Below are 8,659 nucleotides of genomic sequence, written 5' to 3'. Positions count from 1 at the left end.
ACAATGGTCAAATGACTAGGTGCACTAACTCAAATCGAAAGGTTGAGGAGTGACCTCATTCGACACTGCACTCCCACACTTCTAAAATCCCTAATTTTCCTCCTCTAAAACCTCCCCATATCACTCAACCGATAACTCCCCTATCAACTCCCACCAAACTCTCCTCAAATTCGGCTATTCATCCCCACTCAATCACTCCAACATCAGAGTTTCGGTCAACCTCAACTTCCTACATTGCAAGAGCAGCAAAATAGAACACCTTTGCGCATAAGAGGACTCGAACTCAAGACCCTTAAGCATCCTAACACGCCACTTACCACTAGACTTGCAGGCTTTTTATGCCATGCAACCCCCACATTAATTTAAAAGAAAAATTTATTCAATTAAGAGCAAAATTTTGCTTAAGGCAAGTCTTGAACCCATGACTTCCCAGACATTCCCAGGACAAACAACCACCAAACCAGACATATTTTCACGATACAGACACACAAAAATAATTTTAACAGGGATTTCGAGATTTGAAAAATTGGGGCATTACAATTCTACCCTCCTTAAAGAAGATTTCAGCCTCGAAATTTACCTAGTCAGAATAGGTAAGGGTATTGCTAATGCATTTCCTCCTTGGGTTCCCACATAACCTCCTCAGAACTGTGGTTCCGCCATAGAACTTTCACTAATGGGATTGATTTCCTTCTCAGGACTTTCACCTCTCAATCCAAAATCTGGACTAGTTCCTTCTCGAAACTCAAATATGGTCTAACTTCAATCTCCTCAACCGGCACCACATGCGTAGGATCTGAGCAATAGCATCTCAGCATCTAGACGTAGAACACATCATGAATCTGCTCTAATTTCAGAGGTAGCTCTAACTGGTTGGCAACTGGTCCTACTCGTCTCAATATGTGATAGGCCTAATAAACATTGGGCTGAACTTGCCCTTACGCCTAAATCTCAGCACCTTCTTCCATGCGAGACCTTTAGAAAGACAAAGTCTCCCACTGAATAGCCAATTTCCTTACGCTTCAGATCCGCATATGACTTATGTCTGTCTGATGCCTCCTTCAATCGATCCCAAATTAATCTAACCTTATTCTTGGTATCATATACAAACTCAGGACCTAGAGCACGTCGCTCACCCAATTCAATCCAGCATGACAGAGTGCGACACCTACGATCATATAGTGCTTCGTCAGGTGCAATTTGTATACTAGACTGGTAGCTATTGTTGTAAGCAAACTCTACTAATGACAAGTAATCCTCCCAACTACCTTGGAAGTCAATTACATAACTCCTTAACATGTCCTCCAGTATCTGAATCACCCTCTTCGACTGACTATCTGTCTGAGGATGGAACACAGTACTGAAGTCCAACTGTGTACCTAGAGCTTCATGTAACTTCTTTCAGAATCGAGACGTGAAGCGAGGATCTCTGTCAGATATAATAGAAACTGGTACCCCATGCAGTCTCACTATCTCGGATACATGCAGCTTAGCCAGTTTTTGCAATGAATAATCTGTGCGAACTGGTATGAACTGGGCAGTTTTGGTCAATCGGTCTACAATGAACCATACTGAATCTTTCTTAGAAGGCGTTAGAGGTAGCCTAATCACAAAGTCCATGGTTACTCTTTTCCACTTCTACAGCGGAATCTTAACTGGCTGAAGCAACCCAGAAGGCAACTAATGTTCCGCTTTAACCTGTTGGCAAGTCAGACATTTCCCCGCAAAGTCGATAATCTCATACTTAAGACCTAGCCACCAATAAATCTCACGGAGATCTCTATACATCTTATTTCCACCTAGGTGCATTGCATAGGGGCTACTATGCATCTCTCGCAGTAAAGTCTGTCTCAACTCAACATCCTTAGGTACGCAAATTCTGCCTCGGAGAAAAAGTACCCCTTCAATATTTAGCCCAAAATCCACAGCATTACCATTCTCAATCTGATGGAACTGAAGACCCAATGACTCATCTTCCAACTGTTTACTTTTAATCTGTTCAATCCACACTGGTTTAACTTGAAGCTCAACCAACAAGCTACCATCCTCAAATAAGCTAAGACGAGCAAACATTACTCTCAGATCAGTCATAGCCCTACGGATCAGTGCGTCAGCCACAACGTTGGCCTTACCAGGATGGTATTCAATCGAACAGTATTAATCCTTAAGCAACTCCATCCATCTATGTTACCTAAGATTTAACTCCTTCTAAGTGAGCAGATACTTGAGGTTTTTGTGATCCGTGTAAATGATACACTTCTCACTATACAAGTAATGCCTCCAAATTTTCAATGCGAATACCACAGTGGCCAACTCCAAGTCATGCGTTGGGTAATTCATCTCATGAGTCTTAAGCTGGCGACACACATAAGCTACCACCTTACCCTCTTGCATCAACACACAGCCCAAACCAACGTGTGATGCATCGCTATAAACAGTAAATTCTTTCCTAGACTCTGGTTGAATCAAGACAGGGGCCTCTGTTAGAACTTTCTTAAACTTCCCAAAGCTCTCTTTTTGCACATCAGTCTAGTTAAAAGGGACGCCCTTACGTAGTAGCTTAGTTAAGGGCACGACATTTAGTGAGAACCCCTCTACAAATCTTCGATAGTACCCAGCCAGTCCCAGAAAACTACGAATTTTTGACACAGTCTTAGGCTGCTTCCAATATAAACAGCCTCAATTTTTCGAGGATCTACTCTAATCCTCTGAGCAGATACCACATGACCCAGAAACGTTACCTCACATAACCAAAATTCACACTTGCTGAACTTAGAGTACAGTTGTTTCTCCTTCAAAATTTACAAAACTACTCGTAGGTGTTTATCATGTTCATCTTTAGTCCTCGAATACACCAGTATGTTGTCAATAAATTCTATAACAAACTAGTCCAGATAGGGTTGAAACACTCTGTTCAAACCAAAGAGAGAAGGAGAGAAATAAAGTGACGGAAAGGGAGAAATAACCTTGCCTTGACCCTTAACCGATTGCTCAAGAACCCACTTCAAAAGTCAAAACATGATAGGAGTTGAGAGAGATGTAGAGGGGTTCGACTTTAAGAGAGAATAGGCTCAGAACCAAAATAAGAAAAGCTAACAAAAATTCGACAAGGGTTAAGGAGGTAGAAAAAGAATAATAAGAAGAAGAAAGTATTCTGCTAAAGACCAAAAGATAAGATGAAAGTTGATGACCAATTGGGAAGGAGAGAATGAAGGTTCAGCAAGTGGTGAAGAAGATAAAGAGAAGAAAAAGGCGAAGGTCAATTATTCAAGCACAAACTTGAAGACAAAACCACGATAGGCTAGTATGCAGAGTGCCCAAGTGGTCACCAGTATAATCGGCTACCAACCAAGACAATAACCGAAAAAGAAAAACACATGAAAAGTAGACAGAGGAAAAATGATGATTATCCAAATAGAGAGCACTAGATTACACTTTTGGCACAAAGAGAATGGTCAAATGACTAGATGCACTAACTCAAACTGAAAGGTTGAGAAGAGTCCTCATTCGACACTACACTCCCACACTTCCCAAATCCCTAATTTTCCTCCTCCAAAACCTCTCCATATCACTCAACCGATAACTCCTCCATCCTCTCCCACCAAACTCTCCTCAAATTCGGCTATTCATCCCACTTAACCACTCTAACATTAGAGTTTCGGTCAACCTCAACTTCCTACATTACAAGAGCAGCAAAATAGAACACCTTTGTGCATAAGAGGACTCTAACTTAAGACCCTTAAGCATCCTAACACGCCACTTACCACTAGACTTGCAGGCTTTTTATGCCATGCAACCCCCACATTAATTTAAAATCTCACTAGCTGCAGACAAGGATTTATTCAATTAAGAGAAAAATTATGCTGAAGCCAAGGCTTGAACCAATGAATTCCCAGATTCTCCCAGGACAAACAACCACCAAGCCAAACATATTTTCACGCTACAGACACACAAAAATAATTTTAACAGGGATTTCAAGATTTGAGAAATTGGGGCGTTATATTGCTTCAATCTTTGCAAATATAGAGGTGATGGAGCTTTTGGTTGAACTGGACAACTTTTCTGAATAGGTAAATCTGCATCTAAAGAAGATGTTAAAGTATCTGAATTCACTAAGTTAGGATTTACCTTGTCAGTCCTTGTAGATTCTGATTCTTTTGGTGTAGGAATTTCAACAGCTGCTTGATTCTTCTCAACGGGCTTACCTTCGACATCAATCAATAGAGGTTTCAGAATTTTACCACTTCGCAATGCCACTGCCTTGATATGGTCTTTACCCAAATTTCTTGGATTCTCAATATCGCTCAGTAAGGTTCCTTGCGATCTATTATGAAGCTCTGTAGCTAACTGACCCATTTGGTTTTCCAAATTTTTCAGTGTTGCTGCTTGGCTTTGGATCAATGCATCATTCTTTGCCATGTACGCTTTCAACAAGTTCTCCAAACTATTTGATACCTCAACTTAAGGTGGTTTTGGAGCTTGCTGATTAAACCCTTGAGATTTATCGGGTCTATGCTACAATAAGTTGTTATTCGGTCTATTTCCTTGGTTGCTCCAAAAAAAGTTAGGATGATTACGCCATGAAGGATTATAGAAGTTGGAGTGGGGTTCTTGTCCACTCCTATTTTGATATTGGTTCCCCACATAGTACTCTAACTCGGGATTTGATGGACAATTCTCAAAAGAATGACCTTCCCTACAGTACACACAGGGAACTACTTCTTACAGACTTGGTGGCTGAGCTGTAAATTTATTAGTACTATTAGGGGTAAACTATTTTAACATAGAGGAATAGATGATACCTAAGCTGATAACGAAGTGAGGGCGTCAACTTTATGAACTCTGACTACACGTCTTCCTGAAGCTATTTTATTTGTTAGCCATTGATAGTTATTACTCGCGATCCTCTCGATGATCTCATAAGCCTCATTATAAGACTTAGACAAAATTGCACCATTCGTAGAAACATCTACCATCAATCTTGTATGTGCATTGAGACCATTATAGAATGTCTCCAACTGGATACAACGAGGAATCCCATGATGAGGACACTTATGTAATAACTCCTTGAATCACTCCCAAGTCTCATAAAAAGACTCGTCATCCAATTGTTGGAAGATTGTGATCTCGTTCCTCAACTTAGCGTTTTTGCTAAGTAGGAAATACTTAACCAAAAATCTCTCTGTCAATTCTTGCCATGTAGATATGGAACTTGGTGGCAATGAATTGAGCCATGCTCATGCTCGATCTCGCAACGAGTACGAAAACAACTTCAATCTCAATGCATCTTTAGTTAGACCGACTATCTTGAATGAATCACTCACCTCCACAAATAATCGAAGGTGGAGATGTGGATCTTCTGTGGGCATTCCACTGAATTGGCCACCATTTCTAGCATTTGAAACATCACTGGTTTCAATTCGAATTAGGTTGCATCAATATCTGGCCTTATAAATCCTAAATTTAACTCAATGAAAAGTGGCACAACATATAGTCTGATGCATCGATCTCTATCATCAGCAATGAGGATAGGATTTTGTACATGATCGACTCCATTACCTTAGTCTTGATTTTGATTTCCAAGGTCTATCTCGACTTATCTTTGAGCTTTACTTTCACGTCTTTTTTGTCTAAAAGTTCACTCAATTTCAGGGTCTACAAATGATTCGATCTACGCTCATAAACACCTGAAAAGAAAATCACAAAATTAAAAAGAATAAGTTAGAAATGTTAGAAATAAATCAAATTGAAAATAAACAATTTCACAAAAAGAAATGATTTTGACAGCAGTTGACGATCCCCGACAATGTCACCAAAAACTTGTAACGATGGGGTTTGTGCAAGTGTACACAGTCGTTATCAAGTAATAAGAAAGTATCAAGTTATCGTCTCCACAGGGATTGTATTTGTGCTAAGTCACTTAATTTGTAAAATTATATTAACAATTTGGTAAATAAGAACAGAATTTAGTTGAGAAGTGATGATTAAAATATATTAGACTAAATGCAACAATCCCTACTGCAAATTAACCTAAGTATGCAAACTATATGAATGAAATAGATTTTAGCAAAATTAAACACAATCTGCAACAATTATAACACAAATAAACTAGGAAATTACTTTAATTAAACTCAATTTATTATCAACATGCTTAATAATATTCGAAAAAACATTCCATGCGAACTCGATCTTTCATGAGTTTGGGGAGTCCTTTACTTAATAAATACGCATCTTACTGATCCTTATTTGCTAAGGGTTTCTTAGTATTCATGTGAGATAACAGGGACGTGTTAGGTTTGAAACAATTTAATCACACAAATCTAAAAACTATGCAGATAACAGAGCCTGGTTAGGGTTGTTATGCAACCTGTAATTTAATCAGGTTAAGACCTAAATTGAGCATGCACATTTCAATCACTAGCCGTCGTCTGGTTAGGATTGCTCAGCTAATTTAGGTACATTTCAATCACGTATGAACGAAATACAGACTTGATTTTGATTGCAAACATGATCGATTGAGGCACAAACATTATAAGCATCAATCTAATAAATATTATTTAATCAAAGCATTCATCCTAGCTTAAATAAAATTAATCTAACGTTGTTGTAAACAAGAATAAAGAACACATAGCAAACATATTTAAATTAAATTAAAGAAAAGAAAGATTGAACCTAATTCAGAGTGGCTGTCACCCAAGACTCTGAGTGACGAGCCTTCTTCATTCCTTTGCTTCGCTCTTTTTCTAATGACTCTCCAAGGTGACCGACCAAGGGTTCTTTAAGAGGCTCAAATGCTAAAATCATTATGAAAATACGATGATAGGCGTGGGGAAAAAATAAGAATGCTAAGAGAATTTAGAGAGGAGAGAATGATGAATGATGAGGGATGAGTAGAAATGTGAGAATAAGGTCTTATTTATAGGTGAGGAGAGGGGGATAGTTTACTAAAAATAGGAGCTTTCATCTTTTGAAGCATCTTTCATGGGTGGCCAGCCATAAATGGAGGAAGTTAAGTTGATTTTTGCTTGATTTTTGGTCAATTTGAGTGCCATAACAACTCAGAACTGAGACTCAGTCAAGTGCAAATCTTCAGGTAAATCTCTAATTTCTTCAGCTCTTCAAGGACATTATGTAGTTAAACCAAAAAGTGGTTTATGGACAGCCATGTGCAGCTGAATTTTAGGTTGACTTGGTCCCCAATTTGGAAGGTTTTGTAATCCAGCAAAGCTATCAGACTTGTCTAGAATAAATTAACAAGTTAGAGGACCAAAGAATAAAATTTATTCAATTTAATTAACTAATTTTAAACCCAAATTATTAATAAAATATTTTAAAATGAATTATTAAATATAATTTTATATTTTATTATTTAATTTAATCATGCATGGCCCACTTTATATCTTAAAAAATATAATATATTCAAATTAATATAAAATAAGCCATTTATTGCATGAAAACTATATAATAAAGCATAAAATCACATTTTAGTAATTTCTATATCCTAATTTCATATTTTCACATATTTCATTAATTTATTAAACAGTTACTTAGTTTTAACAACAATTTTAAGTAAAAAGGTGATAAATGACATAGGAAAAATCCTATATATTCTTCTGTTTACAAGTGGCTGCCCAAAAATTAGCTCTAGGATAATTATTTGAAGGTCCCTATACATTGAAAATCATTAAAAATCAGCACATAAAGATTGCTCAAGAAAACATCCACTACATGGCTAAATTTAGCTTGATTTCATGCTTAAATCAAGCAACCAACTCACCTTCATTCCCACTTGTTATGGCAGGCCATTAATGGGAAGAACTAAGGAATTTTTTAAGCCATTTTTAGTAAATTCAGCCACCAGCCGCAAGTATAAATACCACACTCCTTTCACCTTTTCATACACCCCTTAATCCTTAAAATCATCCATCATTCCTTCATTCATTACTCATCCATTAATTTTTTTTTCATTCTTTCATTTTCTTCCTTCTTTCCACACTTAGCACCGCATACTTCCTTTCATTTTTAGCCAGCAAAACCGTGATATGGTTGCCTCATGGTCGACCACCTTGAGGAGCCATTAGCAAAGGAGTAACATGAGGATGAGAGGAAAACATCTTCATTCAGAGTTTGTGAGACTACTGATTTGAATAGAGTTTATTCTTCTTCTACTTTATTATTTTGATTTAAACATGTTTGCAATGTGTTTTATGATCTTGTCACCACTAATGGTCGCTTAAATCTGTTGAGCTAGGATGATTGCATTTATTCAATGAAGTTCGTTTAAATCATGTTTATAGTGTTTTTACCTCAGTCGATCATGTTTTTAATTAAATTCAAGAATGTATTTTGTAACACCCCTTAACTGTAATCAATGCTAGAATAGGGTACGAGGCATTACCGGACTTAAACACAAACAAACATACAATTCTGAGTCATAAATTTGGCATAAAATTAAAACTTTTCAACAACCAATCATATCGTCCCTAAATAGAGCCTATGAGGCTCAAAACATGCTTTGGAAGCGGTTCAGGACTAAACCGAGAACTTTAGAAGTTTTACAACACTTAGAAAATTTTTCATGTTTTAAGGGCCACAAGCCCGTGTGGGTAGGCCATATGGTCACACACGCCCATGTCCCTAACCCGTGTAACTCTCTGTT

At 37.6% G+C, this 8,659-nt stretch overlaps 1 non-coding gene across 1 annotated transcript; it reads left to right on the top strand.

The window, feature by feature from the left end:
• The first annotated feature begins 5,034 nt into the window (after positions 1 to 5,034).
• On the top strand, positions 5,035 to 5,141 carry LOC121210385 (small nucleolar RNA R71). The gene has a single exon (XR_005905498.1). It is a non-coding gene; the product is annotated as a small nucleolar RNA R71 (small nucleolar RNA).
• The last annotated feature ends 3,518 nt before the right edge of the window (positions 5,142 to 8,659 follow it).

Source organism: Gossypium hirsutum, chromosome A11, assembly GCF_007990345.1.
Source record: "Gossypium hirsutum isolate 1008001.06 chromosome A11, Gossypium_hirsutum_v2.1, whole genome shotgun sequence".
NCBI lineage: Eukaryota > Viridiplantae > Streptophyta > Magnoliopsida > Malvales > Malvaceae > Gossypium > Gossypium hirsutum.
The sequence above is the reverse complement of the archived record's forward strand: the minus strand, read 5'-3'. Positions and strand labels throughout refer to the sequence as shown.